The following is an 18,032-nucleotide window of genomic DNA, read 5'->3' as shown; positions in this document are numbered from 1 at the left end:
GCCCTGTCGTCACAAAGTTCTCATAAAGAGTAATTACAGAGCCACATTTGTTCGTTCCGTCGTTCGGGAGAGGTGAGAGGAGCCGCACTGAGCTCTGATGCATTTACACGCTTGCACTTATTCACTCATTCGAGACGGAGAGTGCGAGAGAGGGCGGGAAAGAGGACGGATGGATGAAAGTGAAAATCAATATCACTGTCATGATAAACTTCTCATTCCTTTACGCCGTGCGTGTCTGCATCAGTGAGCTTTCTCTTCAGAGGATGTGTAGCTCTGTGTAATGCTTTCCATTGAATTCTCTTTCTCTCATTTACCCCCACACACACACACACACACACACACACACACACACACACACACACACACACACATTAAGGAACTGTCTTTACACAACTTTACTTTATATGCAACATTGCTCTTTTGATACAATACGAAATCTGTGTGTCAAAAACGGATTAGAAAATAAGCACAGAAAGCTTAGGACACCGTCCATAGTTCATTTTGACATCCTCAGCATGCTTCTGTTGTTAAGATATGCAAAATATCACAGGTATGATGGATGTGGCCCGCTCGATAATTTATGTATGGTGTACAGGAACATGATTCGTATGTTCCTTTGGGCAACGGAACCAGTTGCTAAGGTGCTCTAAAGTGGTTGGTAGGGTGTGGCTTGATAGCTTCATAATGATTCTGAGAGACTGATTGGTTGCCAGAGAAGTGGGGGTGGGCTCATTTTACTCAATGACGGTGGGATCTACAGTTAGATCCAGTTTCAAAGTTTCTATGAAAGTTACAGTACTGTAGCAGAAGATGCAGCTGTGAGCACTTGATGTTTCAATGGGATGTACCTTCACCATAATACTGTATGTCAATGGTGTCACCTCTTGTGACCCTAGGGTAAAATTTATACTCTCTTGAGTTCTGACACAGTTTGCCAGCCCATTAAATGTGGCAAATTCTTGCTCTGTTCTAGAAACTGGTAAAGTTTGTCTCAATGTCAAGTCTGTGGGATTTTTTTTAGAGAACCACTTAGAAAAGCCATAGGACCCTATTCCTGAGTAAGCCACACGATTTGACACCTTTTTCATGGGTCTATGACAAACAGTACGGGACTAGTAACGCACCAAATAAGGCTTGTACAAAAAGAAAAAATAAATAACTAATTAATATTAATAATTATAAGCCTGCAAATTAACAAGAGATGCTTTTTATCCATATATAAAACAGAAATTCTGTTTGCCCAGTGTAGCAGGCATCCAAGTCTTTGGCATTCTTTAAACGACGACATAAGAGTACTTTATTTGTAAACTCAGTACTTAGGTTAGTATCCTATCCTAGTAACCCAGTGTCGCTCAGGATAAGAGAGTCTGCCAAATGCGTAAAGGTAAATATAAAAGTAGTCTGCGGTAAGGAGAGGCAGCGACTTGTTTGCACACTCCATTTGCTTGTAATGGTAGCATGCAGGCACAGGATATGTCCACAGGGATATGTCTAATTCATGATCGCGTCGAACCAGGACTTTTAATTGTGTAGAATATCTGAACACGACCATGAGGGTTAAAAACTGCCTTTATTTCTTCATATTAGCGCTTGAATACCATCAAGATAGAAAGTTTTCACAGTACGCTGGAGCTATGACCAGACTGTCTGCTTCTTTGCTCTCCTTTATCAACCCTTTCCTTTAATTAAAAGAAAAAAACAGCCTGGTTTGATCACTAAAGGCGTTTTGTTTTTGCAGGACAATGCACGACCTCAAGTTGCCCATTGCACCACATTACAGGAACTCAGCTGGTACTTATTGTTACATCCCCCGTACAGTCCAGACCTCGCTCCAAGCAATTTTCACATCTTTGTGGTATTACAGGAGTTCCTGGCAGGCCAACGTTTCAGTTGTGCAGCAGGCAGTTTGATGGTGGCTCCAGCGTACTGTACTGAAAAAAAAATTCTATTTTGATGGTATCCAAACACTAGTAAAATGCTGGGATGAGTACATTAGTGTAGCAGGGGATTATATAGAGAAATATCATTTTATTTTGCAGTTTGACTTTTGCAGTTTTAATTGAACACCTTTAAATAATAATAATAATAATGATAATAATAATAATTGTAAATAAAAATATATATATTTATAACCCCAGACTGAAAATTTGCACCCACTGTCTTCTATTAAGTGACTGTCATTTACCAAGGAGGATGAACCCTTATGTACAAACCCTTCCTTTGACCTGCTGCTAATGCTACATCACACACTCAGCGGAAAGCTTTATCTGCCCCACATGAGTTTTATAGAAGCCCAAGATTGCTTAATGTTACTTTGGCAGTGGAATGAGTTAATGCTCCTTCTCTGGCAGACGGCACAGGCATTTATTTTTTTTTCCTTTGGACTCCCAGCCATGAATGCAATTTAGCACTGTAATTTAAAATCACAGTGATGAAGACCTTTTTCTTTTGTTCACATGACTGCACAATAAACATGTATAGAGAGTCGCTTAAGTTGCTGAAAGACAGTAAGTATGAGATATCAGTTGATGGTAAACATGCTGGTATCGCTATTAAAAATGGGGAAAAGGTTATATGATGGGACAGCTGTAATTAAAAGATTATAATGAAATGTATTACATGCCTCATCTCTCTCTCTCTCTCTCTCTCTCTCTCTCTCTCTCTCTCTCTCTCTCACACACACACACTCGTCTCTGCATACACACGGATGCAAAAAGCCCCATGCAGAGAGCATGTTTAGCAGTGAAAGTGAATTGTGTGTGTGTGTGTGTGTGTGTGTGGGGGGGGGGGGGGGGGGGGGGGGTGTGGGTGTATTCCACATCAGTTTAATTGTGCTGTTCTTCCCATTTCCCCCACGTCCACACTCTGTCTACATCATCACTATTAGACCAGCACTAAAACTCTCACAGCACATTGCTAATGCATGATGGGAAACGACCTGCTGCAAATGATGGTAGGAAGGCAAAATCTAAACAACGTCTGTTTTTCAATTCCAAGTGTGTTTCCCACAGTAGGACATCATGGTCCACAAGATGTTCAGATGTGTTATTGATGACTTACCCCCCCACCCCTCTAAGCAAGTAATTACCTCAAGCCTGGAGAACGGATATGAGGAACGACTGCAGAAAATTAATTTGTCTGTTGAAGTTTTGGACATTTCTAATCTTTTAGCAATCAATATTCCATTAGCTTGTGTCTTGATCACGGCTGCATATGTCGCACAAATGATCATTCATCATTCAGAAACTGATGGCAACAAAAACAACATCAACAGGAACAAATAAAAACAAAATTGGAAGAATTTAGCATTATAAGCTCTACCTGGGACACAGCTCGATCCCAGCTCTTTCAAATCGTATGTTTATTTTTTAAAGAAAGATAAGAGTTGGACTTCCTTAATGCCATCTAGGTCAGAGTTGTCCTCCACTCCTGAAACCCACATGAATCACGTTATCAGATAAACCAAATTGGTTGTAAAACACAGCCAGGTAGTGAAAGCAATAAAGTGCAGGGGCGATTTCAGAAGGAAAAGATTGTTGTACCATGTTATACCAAAAAACAATTAGTACTTTTTTTTTTTTTAACCAAATTGCAACCATAACTAGTTAAAGAACAATCTCGCACTCATGCACTCATGCACTCATGCACTCACCCGAATACAAGGCAGAGTACCCCCTGGAGAGGGTGCCAATCCACCACAGGGCTAACAAGCCCACACAATCACTCACACATTATAATTTGGAAACACCAATTAGTAGAATCGGCATGTTATCGACATTGGGAAGAAACCAGACTCCCTAGAGGAAATCCACCAAGCATGGGCAGAACATGCAAACTCCATGCACATTGACATGAGTCAGGTCTGCTTGTTCTTCCCAGTGCGTGGTGGCACTAACAAGCACACTAATACAAACCAAGAATTGAGAATTTAGCAGAGTAAGGGTTAAATGCTAATTTGTCACTCCATCAGCTTTTCACTTTGATTTTTTTCTTTGTGGTTTTTTTTTTTTTTTTTGTTATTGATTTCTCCATATCCAACATAATGATGGAATATGGCTCAATGTATCTACATCATGGAGTAGCCATGCGAGCCTCTGAGAGTGTGTGACCGGTGAATGATGCTTGGAGCCCTACAGGTGCCTTTGGTTTTTGTAAAATCCTAATGATAGATCTAAAGAGAGAACAGACAAAGGAAATGAGTGTGTGTGAAAGAGTGTAAGAGAGAGAGATTGATAATCAATCTTCCCTGGCGCTTGTCTTCGCTTCTTGCCTGACGTGACCTCTGCGCCACCACCTTTTGGAGGTGGTAATTCAGCCGTGATTGCGGTTGACGGGATTCTCTAATTGGCCCTCATGTGGGAGGGTGACCTTTTCAAGGGGGTGACTCCTGATGCATTGTCTCTTCATCTAGCTGAGCATCTTCTTTCAACGCACATGAGCACACACATGCCAAAACACAATGCCTGGGTTTTTGGTTTCTGAGAAGGCATAGGGGAAAGAGTCAAGAGTTATTTTCATTATCGAATAAAAAAGAATGAATAGTTCAAATAGTTTAAAATTACATGAAAGATCTGCTTTACAATGCTCCTTTCTCATGCCTTTCATTTGGTAGATTGATCGTCTCTTCCTCAACTCCCATTCATGTTCGTCCTCATTATAAAAAACTAGCACATCTCTGTCCGCCAGAGGCTGTAGGAAGCAAAGGAAACACTTTGAAGACTTTCATCCTAATTAGAGTGCGTAGCCAATTAATACTGTCTTGGACAGAACTAGGATGTGCTCTAAAATACCAATCACTTTGTTTGCTCATTCAAATTGTCTTTGTGCTGTCGCCCTCCCAGCCCCACCATGGCCCCCCCTCCCCCCCCTCCCCACACACACATACATCTTTCTTCTCTTTGAGCAGCGTGTGGTAGCACAAGCCATCGTTTATTTGATCCTGTTTTCTGGCTGCTGTGGAAATATTACACTGAACTTCTAGCACACCATTTCACTTTTAGCACACTAAGGCTCTAATTTGCGTCTGTACTGAGATTAACTGTGTGCAGTTAGTGGACATATAACTGGAGATTTACAAAAAATAATTGCATGAGTGAAGTCTCAAGCAAAGTTGTGGTAACAAATATTATGCAAATAAGATTTTTGCATTGCGTGATTGCTCTCACAGTAAGATCGTACCTCGAAGAGGCTCCCAGAAAAAAAAAAAAAAAAACGAAACTGAAACTGTTTAACAACATTCACACTTCTGTGTTATTTTACACTCATATTGTATTTCTTAGCACAATTAATCAGTGTTAATGAGAAAAGATGAAGTGTGAATATTCAGCGCATTTCTAATTTACTCTAAAATGATAAGCCAGTTTGATTTAAACTGAAATTCCAGATTCATTTATTTTAAGATGTAATTTTGATAACCTCCCGCATTATTAAGTCTTAAATAGTCTCATTTGTTTTCAACTATCTGTAATGGGCTTTTGCAAATATAATATCTGCGCATCAGTCATAGTATTTTGCACGTTTTTGAAAAATGCCTTTGAATTTTAGAAAACCGCAGTGGAAATAAATTAGAAATTTATTTGCATGGGCTCCTATTGGATGCAGCGGAAACATGTTCGGCCAATAGCCTGGAGATCAAAAGTTTGATTCACGAATGATGCTGCGGTCATTCGAAGCAATGAGTCTAGAGAGAAAGGGGCGGGGTGCACTTTCACATCAATCATAGTGACACTAAACAGCCACGGGTGCTCATGCAAGTGGAAGGAACTGAAAGCGCTTTCCTCCGAGTGTGTTATTCTGTACTCCACAATGTGAGGTGCAGTTTAAAAAGAGAAGGTTGGGGGAATCATATGATGGACCACACCCTAAGTGAAACAGGCGGGAATTGGCTATATATTATAATTATAATTAAAAACAAATGTAAATTAGTAAATTGGCTTCCCAAAATCCAGCCATTACAAGTTTGAATTCTAGCATAACTCATAAATGTGGTTGTGAGCTGACGTATATGCAAGAAGACAGTTGGCAATTTCCTCTCTGATGGTTACCCTATTCTTTGATGTAGTATATGCAGCAGTTTTAAAAAATATGGTTATTGACATATTTAAAAGAAAGGCATTGTTAGCTTTAGCTATTCACAATTGGTATGACATAGGCCTAATAGAAGATAGATGGGGTGGGGGGAGTGTAAACCCACTACATTACATTATTAACAACTTAATTTATTATCTTTTTTCACATTATATACTATAAGGGACAGAAGTGGGCATTGTCCCAACATCTCAAATTATTAGACCCATGCCCAAAGGTGGCTAAACTTATAATCGTGTACAACATCTCTCTAAATGTCACAGTGTGAACATAGCACTCACCTCAAATATGAGTAGTATGTTCATATTTAATATCAATAATAAAATGTTTACACTGCTCGCATTAATTGTACGCAAATTTGAATGCTGCTGCTGGCTGTTAAGGCCGATGTCTCCCACACCCAGTGGATGCTCTTGGTTCTGGCAGGCTGGAGGAAGTTGGACCTTCTCGAAGAAGCCATTTTCCACTTTTGACCAGAAGCAGTTAAAGTATGTGGGCAGACACAAGTTGCACGGAAGCATATAAGAAGTACCAGAAAACCTACCTTTTTAGCAAACAAGCTTTTACTGCATTGTCGAATTGCACTTTAGAATTAAATCGAGCTGTGCTTTTACATCAAAGGCCAAAATGTGCAGGACATGTGCTAGTCCAGGATGGCTATTGGGAACCTGTTCACAAAATCTGATAAGTTGTCAACAAATATGAGGTGTAAATGAGGTGGTTATGCCTCTCTGCTCATAATCAGATGTTATTAAATTGTTTGAGCGCAGCTTTAGATCATTTGCTGATTGGATCAAAGTTCTGCCCAACATCTTGAAATGACTGAAATATTTTAGCCAGTATAAATATGCTTGCAGGCAAATATACCTCCAAACTGCAGACGCCAATTTTACCCTTTAGCTCAACAACATCCACATACATAGATAACCATCCTTACCATATGTAGCATGCTCTTGGTCTTAACATTAGTTTTAAATTTGATCAGAGGCATTACCTTTTTAAGACCATCATATTGATTTAAACTGCAATGAGGTGAGTGGTTTTGAACGCTGTTTTATGTTTTATTCAATTAATTATTGTGCTGCCTTCTTCCTAAGTGCTTCAAGCTGGCCTATTTAAGATGTGTATTTTGTTTGTTTATTTATTTATTTATTTATTTATTTATTTATTTGAATAATCTTTGATGTACTGGCAAATAATTTCTTTGGCATCAGAGCTTATGTAAGTGACCCAAGCCTTTCTTCATCTTCTGCCTCCTCTAGTCCATGAATACCGTCTATCTGAAACCGAATCCCTCAGTAATGTAATTGCCTATCGATCAGATGAAGTTGACTCATGGTCTGTGACATGGCTTTTAGTGCTCTGGTGTTATAGCTATAGTTCTGTATGTCCTCGTAAATTAGAGCTGCAGGGTTGTGCCACGTGTTTAGCTTTGTGACCGGAGACTACTGCTTATGAACGAGCAGTTACTGCTTTGAGTTGTAATAAAGCCATCACCTCTGGATTAAAAGCAATGCTGGAAGTATCTCACTTACAGTAGTTCAGCCTTAAATAAAATATATCATTCTGTAGTTTCAGGCACACTTCTTAGTGTAATAGGTCGGAATCTTTTCTAATTAGTCAAATAACGTCAATGCTCAGTTTTGTTTATTTTGCAGTGCAATTTGTCATATTATTCATCCTTTAGTTCATTCACAGCAGTGGAGAACTACAGCATCAAAGCAGGTTAGGGTTCAAGGCAAGAGCACTGGGAAAGAGTATTTTCTTCATGCTGTTCCTGGCCCTTTGACGTGAAGGGTACATTTGCTGAGAAGTGACAAAACTCGATAAAGTCACAAAAGAACTCTTTTCCCTGACATCAAAGCTGTTTTGGACTAAGGCAGCATTTTTCATGTGTAATGGGAGCATTTTCTTGTAGCTTAAAAGTCCATGGCAGGAATGGCTTTAGGACAGCTCTAAGTACTATAACTACATTGTTTTGGGGTGCTATTATCAAGGGTACAACTTTATTATGTATTTTTCACCTGCACCCTAAGTACCAATGTTATCTTTTTAAGAGCTCAAGAGTTCACACAGATTCTAGAGCTCTCTGAAACATGTTGTCATATGTTAAGCATGTTGTCATATGTTAAAAAAACATTTAATAACTATCTAATCTAATAGTTAGTCTAATCAAATATGACTTAATCATATTTAAAAACTATAAGAACTTGTCTGTCTCATCAGAAGTATGGTAATATTGGTAAGAATGATACACAAATTGTCTTGGGTTTTAAAATACAATGCTTTATTAATTTTATTTAAACAGCAATAATAATAATAATAATAATAATAATAATAATAATAATAATAATAGTGGCACGGTGGCATAGTGGTTAGCATTGTCACCTTGCACCTCCAGGCCCTGGGTCTGATTCCTCTGTCAAGTGCTTGGTGGGTTTCCTCCGGGTTCCCAGGTTTTCTTGCACAGTCCGAAAACATGCAGATTATGTAGTGCTGTTGAATGTTAAGTGAATGTTGCCTGGAGGGCCTACCATGGATGTAAAAATGGGAACAAATATAATAGTGATTTTGTGGCTTCCAAAGGTCACTATTGGCCTCCATGGTCCCTTGTTGGACTAAGATGGAATAATAATAATAATAATAACAATAATAACAATAGTAACAATAGTAACCTTTTCATAACTTTCAGATCATAGTACTTTTAGCCTCTGCTAATCCAGTTATTCTTTAAAATCAACAACTAACTATCACCAGGCAGAACTATTTAGTATTATCATACAAACTATTTTACTTAATTGGTTTATAAAATAGTACAAATTCCAACTTGATGACGTTTTGTTAGGATGCAAAAAGAATGAGCAAACAGGAAAGAAGTCACCCTAGTATCATAGCTGGTTGTTTATAGGGGTTAGCAGGCAAAGAGTTCAAGATTCTTGATCTGGACTCTAAATTACCCAAATCTCATTGAGCATCCAAGAAATATGCTGGACATACAAGTCCGAGAGAGCCACAGAGGCCCCAACTTGCCACCCGCAGCACCCAAGGATCCGCTGCTAATCCGCTGGTGCCAACACACCCAAAGAGGTCTTGTGAAGTCATGCACTAAGGGGCCAGTGCCGCCAGAGCGGGAACTTGAAACCTAGGTGGTTTTAATGTTAATGGTTTTAAAGTTAGGGCTGATCAGTATATAGTCAACTGTAAAATCCAGCAGTTTCAAAAGATATTTGTAGAATTTGTTAAATTCAAATGTAAAAGAATAAGTTCAATAATGAGTTGAAATGGCCATGAAAGCCTGTGCTGTGAGTGCACATATACAGTACCTTTCCAGATAAAGGACACGTGTTAAAGCTGCATAAAATGCGTCCTTAATGTTCCAAATTCAGTGGCAGGAAAAAAGGACAGCATCATTTTTCCAGAGAGTGTTACAGTAGTTTGGAGTCTGAGTATCTCGACACTCTCTGAATGACCGTACACCATTACACTTATTTGATAAAATAGGCTCTTTGAACCCCATTGTTATGTGTGTGCACTTGTCTGCTTTTCATCTTCATGTAATGTCTGAGCTCTGGCTCGAGCAATGGACTTGTGGCTGTCTAGTCAGATGACCTTTGCTACAGCAGATGAGCTAAATGACGTGTGACCTCTCGAGCTGAGACATTTCACAGTCGAGATGCTGGAACTGCAGAGGGAGGACGGGCGTCATCACCACTCTGTGTTCGGAGTCAAGATGACTTCTCTGCTCTCTTTCTTTAAATGGTTAAATTTGATTCCACTTAGGCTTTTTTTCATTCTTTCCTTTTCTCTACCTCTCTCTCTCTCTCTCCCTCTCCCTCTCTCTGTATTGCTCTCATACTCCTACTCTTTCTGCTCTGTGGCTATGAAAATAGGGTATAATTTAACTGCAGGCCATTTCAATGTTCCCTTTAAGCTTCTTAGCTGTAAAATATTCATATTTTGGGGACAGAAACAAAATTCGTGACAGCATAAAAAGAGAAGTAGAGAACAGCAGCTGAGAGGAAAGGAACAGAATTAAAAAGATGTAACAGATGTGCCGGGTTAGGCTACTGACATCAGGCTTTTTTTCTTTTTTTTCTTCTATATCTCTCAAGCATTCTCACTTCGTGTCATTTTTCTTTTGTGATAATTCACATCAGTGCTTAGGTGTAAACAATATACCAGAAGAATTATCTAAAGGTAGTTAAAAAGCTGTTTTTGCGAAGATGTGCTGCTTAACAGAATGTTAATATTTACTAATAAATTTACAGCCATGCTATCCTTTGAAACCTGTGGCGTAGACATTGAGTGTAACACAGTACTACTGTCTGCATCTGTATTTAGGATTTCACATCTCTTTCTCCCAGAGACCTTGGCCATTTTTGCTGACTATAGCATCAACGGGATTCAAACTCTCAATCTCTGGATGATGGGTTGATTGTTTTTTTTTAATTTGACGTTTATACTGTAGGAACCCCTGTCTATCTATTACACCAGCTTAATTTAAACCAACCCTGATCATGCAGTTTGGGAATGTGAAGGTATGAACACTGTAAATGCATCGTTTACACTCACCTTAATGAACAGTATTTCTTCAATCTGATTAAAACCATTCTCATGTACAAAGCAGTTAATCAGATTTTTTTTCCCCTGAACTGTTGAGTTTGGCTTTTTATCTTTTCTGACGAATTTTACTTTTGCTTTATGATTGGTTAAAATAATTCAGTGTCATTCATGATTGTTTAATGCTTTATTGCATATGAGATGTTGAGCCAATCAGCACCACATTCCCAGACAGAGCCCCAGGTAATGAAAGTCTAAAGCAAAAACTGATGGGAAACAGTTTTTTAGAGTCTATTTCTATCAGGAATAGAAACAACTTTCCTAATTAAAACGTATCACATCCACTAATGTTACTCTGAAATGTAAGAAACATGCTCAGAAACAATATATTTATTCTAACTAGAGAGAAATGGTCAAATCATGTGTTTACATGGCTAATATACTAAGTAAATTTTCAATGGATTATGAAAGGTTTGCATTGGATCTAACTGTTCCTATAGAGATTAGCGATTACATGATGCAGCTTTATTGTGACTGAGCTGCAATCTGTTTTTTTTTTGTTTTTTTTAATATTAGGATTCATGTAAATGCACCTATTGTCTTGTATTTAGATGTGGAAGGTAACTAAATAAATTGACTTTGCTACTGTATTTTAGTAAACATTCCATGTATCTGTACTTTACTTGAGTAGTTTTATTAGAAGACACTTTTCAATTTTACTCGACTACATCATACAGGAAATCGGCGTACTCTCTAACATAGGTGTCTGCGTGGTGTTGCGTTACATACAGTAACTACACTTGTGTGTAGTAGTTGAAGTGGGGAAATTTGGCCAACTGCTGACCTTAATGCTTAATTGCGTTTCCTTTGTGACACGCTTAATAATGGTACAGGGGAGCTGGTTGCAGACAGAGTTGAAAACAGCATGTTAACAGCAGAGAGAGAAGGAGAGAGAGCTTTTTTTCTTTCTGTAAAAAAGGCTACTGTGAGCTAATAAAAGCTCAGTAATTTTTTCAGATACATAAGTAAGTTAAGTACTTTTGTACTTTTACTCAAGTAGACATGTAAATTGAGGACTTTTTTCTTGAGTAATATTTGACCCAAGTTTAACTCGAGTACAGGATTTGTATCCTGCCCTCCTCTTAAACTCCAAAGCTCTCTTTGTATTTTTTCATATTAAGTATATAGTGTATCTTTAAATCTTTACTATTATAACTAATAACTATGTCCAATCTATAAAAAATGTTATGGAGTATCTCTTAAGATTTGTTTACTTTGCCTACCACTGCTTTTTTGTTCAAACATCTTGCTCATATGACTTTTAATTGCGTCCCATGAGATCCGAGTCTATATGAACACATCTAGTGTCAACCAGATGCAATATAAACCTGTCCAGCAAGCTTAATTTAAAAATGCCTCATTTGCATCTACAGTAGACATGCAGCCATTTGTTGCACATTAATATATGCCCTTAAAATATGTAATATCCCCTTAAAAAGTGTATAATAACATAATTTATCACAATATTGATATTATATTTTTACATCGTTTCTGATCACCTCGGCCTGGTTTTTGTTGTTGGAATTGGGAACAAAACCCAGTTACAATGATTTTACTGATGGAATGAAAAGCTAAGGTTTGGAATGTGTGTCTTGTCCCACTTGATCCCTGGTGTCTGGAGACCTCTGAGTGAAGCCCTCCTGTAGGGAGGAAATTGACTGTGATAAGTAGAGGAAGCGGTGCATAGCAACTGCAAATAGTCGGAAATGCTAGCTGTAATGGGCTGTGAAGTCAGTTTAAATAGCTACAGACAACATTTTAACATTGTCTATTCTTTAATTTAATAGTTCACTAAATATGGATATTATTTCTTTTCAGGTAAAGCTAGGGAAAATATTGGTAAGACTCCGCAATGGTGTGTTATCTCCTTTTCTTTATTTATTTCTCATGATTTATGGAGAAATCCCACAAAATGAAGAGAGAGGGCTGCCTCGGTCATGAGGAAAACCAAATACAACAGCATCATGAATTCTAATCAGTTTATTAATGCAATTGAGTCTCCGCTGCTCTTTTAAACTGCTGACATTCATGGCAGGCATTTGCTGAAGCCAGTCACAATACTTCCTGATTCAATTACTTTGTTGCTGCTCCTGGAATACCTTAATGTCCCAGAGATCAGTGTGTAAAATATCAAAAATGCTTGTTAGATGCCAAACCAAAGTCCCATGTTAAATATTAGGCAAAATAATACTAAGAAAAAAAAAAGCAAATCTTGCAAAAGACTAAGGAAAAACTCATAGTTCACAAATTTTATACAGTGCTGTAAAATAGTTTTTATCTCTTACTTTTCTTGTTGCATACTGTTACACTTAAATTTTTTACAAAATAAATTTTATTATTATACAACGGTAACCCGAGTGAATAAAAATGTAGTTTTTAAATGATGATTTCGTTTATTAAGGGACAAAAGCTGTCTACACCCTCCTGGCCCTATATGAAAGTGCTCCTTCATGTTAAATCATTAATTAACTTTGGAAAGAGTTAACCTTCACTTGTTACACTATTGAATCAAGAAATCACGAAATTGAATAGAACCTCCCTGGCAAAGTGAAGGATGCTAAAAGAAAAAAGCAACACAATCTAAAAAAAAAAAAAAAAAACATAACAGATGAGAAACAAAGTAATTGACATGTATTAGGCAGTAGTGACCAGTAGTGATCCTTCCCAGGAGTAACCAGCCTACCAAAATTACTCCAAGAGCATAACGATGACTCTTTCAGAAGCTCATAAAAGAACCCAGAACAACATATAAAGAACTATGGGCCTTACTTGCCCAAGTGTTCCAAACGAGAGTTTCAAGGCGAAAGCAAATGACCAAAAGTAACACAAAGACTCGTCTCACATTTGCCAAAAAAATAAATAAAAATGCCTAATACTTTTGGGTTAATTTTCTCTAGACTGATGAGACAAAAGTTGATTGTTTTGCAAGGTGTGTGTCCCATTACATTTGGCATAAAAATAACACAGCATTTCATTGAAAGAACATAATACCAACAGTCAGACATGGTGGTGGTAGTGTGATGGTCTAAGCCTGCTTTGCAGATTCAGGACCTGGACGAATTGTTGGAACCATGAATTCGGGCCATCAGTTTATGACCTCAAGCTGAAAAACATCTAAAACATCCCAGCAAGTCCACCTCAAAATGGCAAATAAATAAATAAAAATAAATTAAGATTTTGGAGTGGCCTAGTCAAAGTCCAAACTTTAAACCTCAAACAGTCAATGTGGTTGAATTAAAACAGTAAAAAAAGTAAAACTGCTTCTTTCTTCTGTAAAGAAGATTGGGGACAATTCCTTCACAGAAAGGTGAAAGACTCATTTCCTTTGTACAAATCCAAATGCCAAAGGAAATTTGAAGTTGTTTCTTTTTCATCTGGTATTCCTGAACCACAGGCTCTACATGTCACAGCCCTTTTGTTGTTGCAAACAACATGATCTTTGTAGGTGAAGACTAATACCTTTGGGAGCATGGCTACCACAGAGTTCTTCTGTTGTTGGAAAATGACTGGTCTTTTAGCTTTGACCTTGGATATGTTGATGGATGCCGAGGTGCTAAACATTGTGTTTGTTGCTGAAAATAGTAGTTTATTAATCACACACAGGTAAATGTATACGTTTTAGTTTTTTTTTTTTCTTAAACGTATTGTCTCAAGCTCAAGTCTGAGTGGTCATGTGCCACTGTTGTCAAAGTTAAGTGACAAGTGTTATTTTATGTTAACTTGAGTTGGAAGCCACCAGAGTTGTGGTTCCAGTACTAGTTGAGTCCAAGCCTGTGTTACCCACAGGTTTTACGCCTAATGCCCTTCCTGATGCAACCCTCCAATTTTATCCATTCGGGCTTGGGACCGGCACTGCATCCAGTGGCTGGATTTGGGCACTGGCTGGGAATCAAACCCAGGCCTTCCACATGGCAGGCAAAAAAAAAAAAAACCTACCACTGACCCACTAACTGTATATTTTGTAATATATACATATACTTTGTTGATATTCGGCTATGAAAAGAAAAAAGTTATGTCTTATTTACACACTATTCTTATAGCAGTGATGATTAGCTTGACCCCCGATAAGTAGTATTAAGTTCAGTGCAGTTTGATGTAAACCCAATATGTCATGCTGAAGTTATTTTTTTTTAAACATTTTATGGAACTGATGGAATAATATGGAATTCCATTTAAGTCAATATTAAATACAAAAGTATAACTATATAAAGTCATGAAAAGCCTGGAAAGAGACAGCATCTTAATTGTCTTAAGAGAAGACATTGCTTATCTTGATGATTGATTAATTGATGGTTGGTTGATTGTGCTTTGCATATTTAATGTGAGGTTTTATATTATCAGGTATATACTTGGTCAGTTTCTCTTTTAAACCATAGGCATATAATCTTAACACAATGACACTTTAAATTAACAAGAGCAGTGGCATGATTTTAAAATTTATTGACTCCCTCTTCACCCAGCTTTTTTTTCTTCCAGCATCAAATCTCTGCAATGCTCCGCCAAACTTTTAACTTAGCTCACTGTGAACACGCGCACTCCATGTAGCATACAGGCTTTAATGTAACTTACTGAGTTGACTGCTGTACTTCATGTCTACTGTCTACTAAGCCACTACAGCTGTATAACAAATTCCACTACATGACGGGTGGCCATGAAACATTTACAGCAACCACAGTTTATTAACAAAGGCAAAAACTTTGTTTCTACTGTACGGTAGGTTATGTGACAAACACTTGGCCAAAAATTATGAACGTTTTTTAAAATCACACTGTTAAAATAACCCCCTAGGTAGTATAAAAACCTTTACCGGTATTGCTCCACTAATTTACATTAGTCAGCCATAACATCAAAACCCAACATGTTATGCCTAATATTGTGTAGGTTTTGCAGTACCCTTGGGTCTCTACCAGACTCTACCTGAGCTTTGGTAGTACTGTATGCTGTGGTGTTTGGCACCAGTACATTAGGGGTACAGATTCTTTGGATGCTGTGGGTTGCAGGGTGGCGGCCTTCATGGATTGGCCTTTTTTGTTAGGGGCATTCCATGGATGCTCGGTCTGGATGCCAGGTAAACAACCTTAAACTGAACTGTTTGCCTGATAAGCCCTATTTGCAGGAGGCTATGATGCACTTTCTGCTGTGAAACTTTTCTATTGTGGCCAGTATTGACTTTTTTCCCTCAGCAATTTGTACTACGTTGGCTTTTCTGTGGAATCAGACCAGACAGGCTGGACTTTGGTCCCTGCAGATATAGATGAGCCTAGGGTGGCCTTGATCCTGTCACAAGGTATATAATTGATAATCAGTGATATTAAATTTTACCTAGCACTGGTGGTATGGCCGATCATAAGTTCGAGGCATATTTATCCTTTTCTTTAAGTTGCAGACTGAACAAAGAAAAGAGTAAATTAAAGTTAATACACTGCATCTTGTCCACACATGAGATGGCGATGTCCTCTTTCACAAATAAGTTTATTAAACATGGCTGAATATTGATCAATGGAGAAATACAGGGGTTTAGTCAACTGTGCTGAGCATGTTTGCCCTATACAAGGTAATGCAGACAGACAGATGTTACAATTGTAAATTCATGTATTTAATGTCTTTCCATTTAATTTAGTGTCTTACATATAAGACCAAATAACTGTATAACTATTCCACCCTGATGTTTTCATGAAGCATAATATTTTGTACCATTGTACTTCGAAGTTAGCGCTCAAAAACAAATTGTGTATGGTATTTTAGATTATTTGTATTAACAGTAAACCCTTTTGGATATTTTAAACCTAATCTTTTTGTTATAGCTGCTTAATTCTGACTTATTCACTACAAAATTGCCTCAAAGTGCTATTATTTATATGTAGAGAATAATGGCATGTCGGTTTAATCAGCTGGAATGGTTAAAATGTCAGCAGTGCATGAAACTGCACTAATCTTCAGTACACCTGGCTCTGATTTCAAGGGTTGTTGCTTCTCTATAGTATCTTTTCTATTACAATAAATAGCATCTCTCTCCCATTTTTTTTTTCTTTCTTTTAGTTTGGTTTAGCATGTAGACATCCTTACAAACATGTTAATGCACTCAAACATGCGTTTTTTTCTGGGCTTTGAAAGAATTGGCAGTGGTGCCTGCTGTAACTCACACATGACACAACTTTTTATGAATGTACTCCTATTAATAATTCATAATTTCTTTTTTCTTTTTTTTTTTTTTACAAATGCTTTACATGGTGGTGGAAGCTGAGAAAGGAAGAATGTTGTGTAGACCTGATATACTGGGAGGAGTTGAGACAGGCTATGGGTGGTCAGGAGGTGCTTTCAGTTGACTGAACAACTACAGCCAGTGTGATCAGGGAGACCGGTAGGAGGGTTTTTAGTGCATCGTCAGGTAAGGGAAAAGTGGACAAGGAGACTTGGTGGTGGAATGAGGAAGTCCAGGAGTGTACAGTATACAGGGAAAGATGCTATCTAAGAAGAAGTGGGACACTGAGAGGACTGAAGAGAGTAGACAGGAGTACAGGGAGATGCAGAATAAGGTGAAGGTAGAGGTGGCAAAGGCCAAACAAAAAGCAGATGAGGACTTGTATGCTAGGAAGGACAGTAAGGAGGGAGAGGTGAATCTATACAGGTTGGCAAGGCAAAGAGATAGAGATGGGAAGGATGTGCAGCAGGTTAGAGTGATTAAAGATAGAGATGGAAATGTACTGACATGCCAGGAGGGTAATGGGAAGATGGAAGGAGTACTTTAAAGAGTTGATGAATGAGGGAAAACGAAAGAGAACAAAGATTAGAAGAGGTGACTGTTGTGGAACAGGAAGTAGCCAATATTAGTAAAAGTGAGGTGAGAAGGGCGTTGAAAAGGATGAAGAGACATACCTGTGGAGGTATGGAAATGCTTAGGAGAGGTGGCAGTAGAGTTTCTGACTAGTTTGTTTAACAAGACCTTGGAGAGTGAGAGGTTTCCAGACGAATGGAGGAGAAGTGTATTGGTGCCGATTTTTAAGAACGAGGGAGATGTGCAAAGCTGTGGCAGGTGCAGAGGTATAAAGCTAATGAGCCATACAATAAGGCTGTGGGAAAGAGTAGTGGAAGCTATGTTAAGGGCAGAGGTGAGCATTTGTGAGCAGCAATATGGTTTTATGCCTAGAAATAGTACATCAGATGCAGTATTTGCTTTGAGGATGCTGATGGAGAAGTACAGAGAAGGTAATAAAGAGTTGCATTGTGTCTTTGTAGATTTAGAGAAAGCGTACGACAGGGTGCCGAGAGGGGAGCTGTGGTGTTATATGAGGAAGTCTGGAGTGGCAGAGAAGTATGTTAAAGTG

General features: G+C 38.2%; 1 protein-coding gene across 3 annotated transcripts in view; it reads left to right on the top strand.

Annotated features, from left to right (window-relative positions):
* Positions 1-18,032, top strand: part of nphp4 (nephronophthisis 4) — a 208,299-nt gene that overhangs the window by 57,531 nt on the left and 132,736 nt on the right. The gene's annotated exons all lie outside the window — the stretch shown is intronic.

Source organism: Clarias gariepinus, chromosome 9 (assembly GCF_024256425.1).
Source record: "Clarias gariepinus isolate MV-2021 ecotype Netherlands chromosome 9, CGAR_prim_01v2, whole genome shotgun sequence".
Classification (NCBI taxonomy): domain Eukaryota; kingdom Metazoa; phylum Chordata; class Actinopteri; order Siluriformes; family Clariidae; genus Clarias; species Clarias gariepinus.
This window is presented reverse-complemented; position numbering and strand designations above follow the sequence as displayed.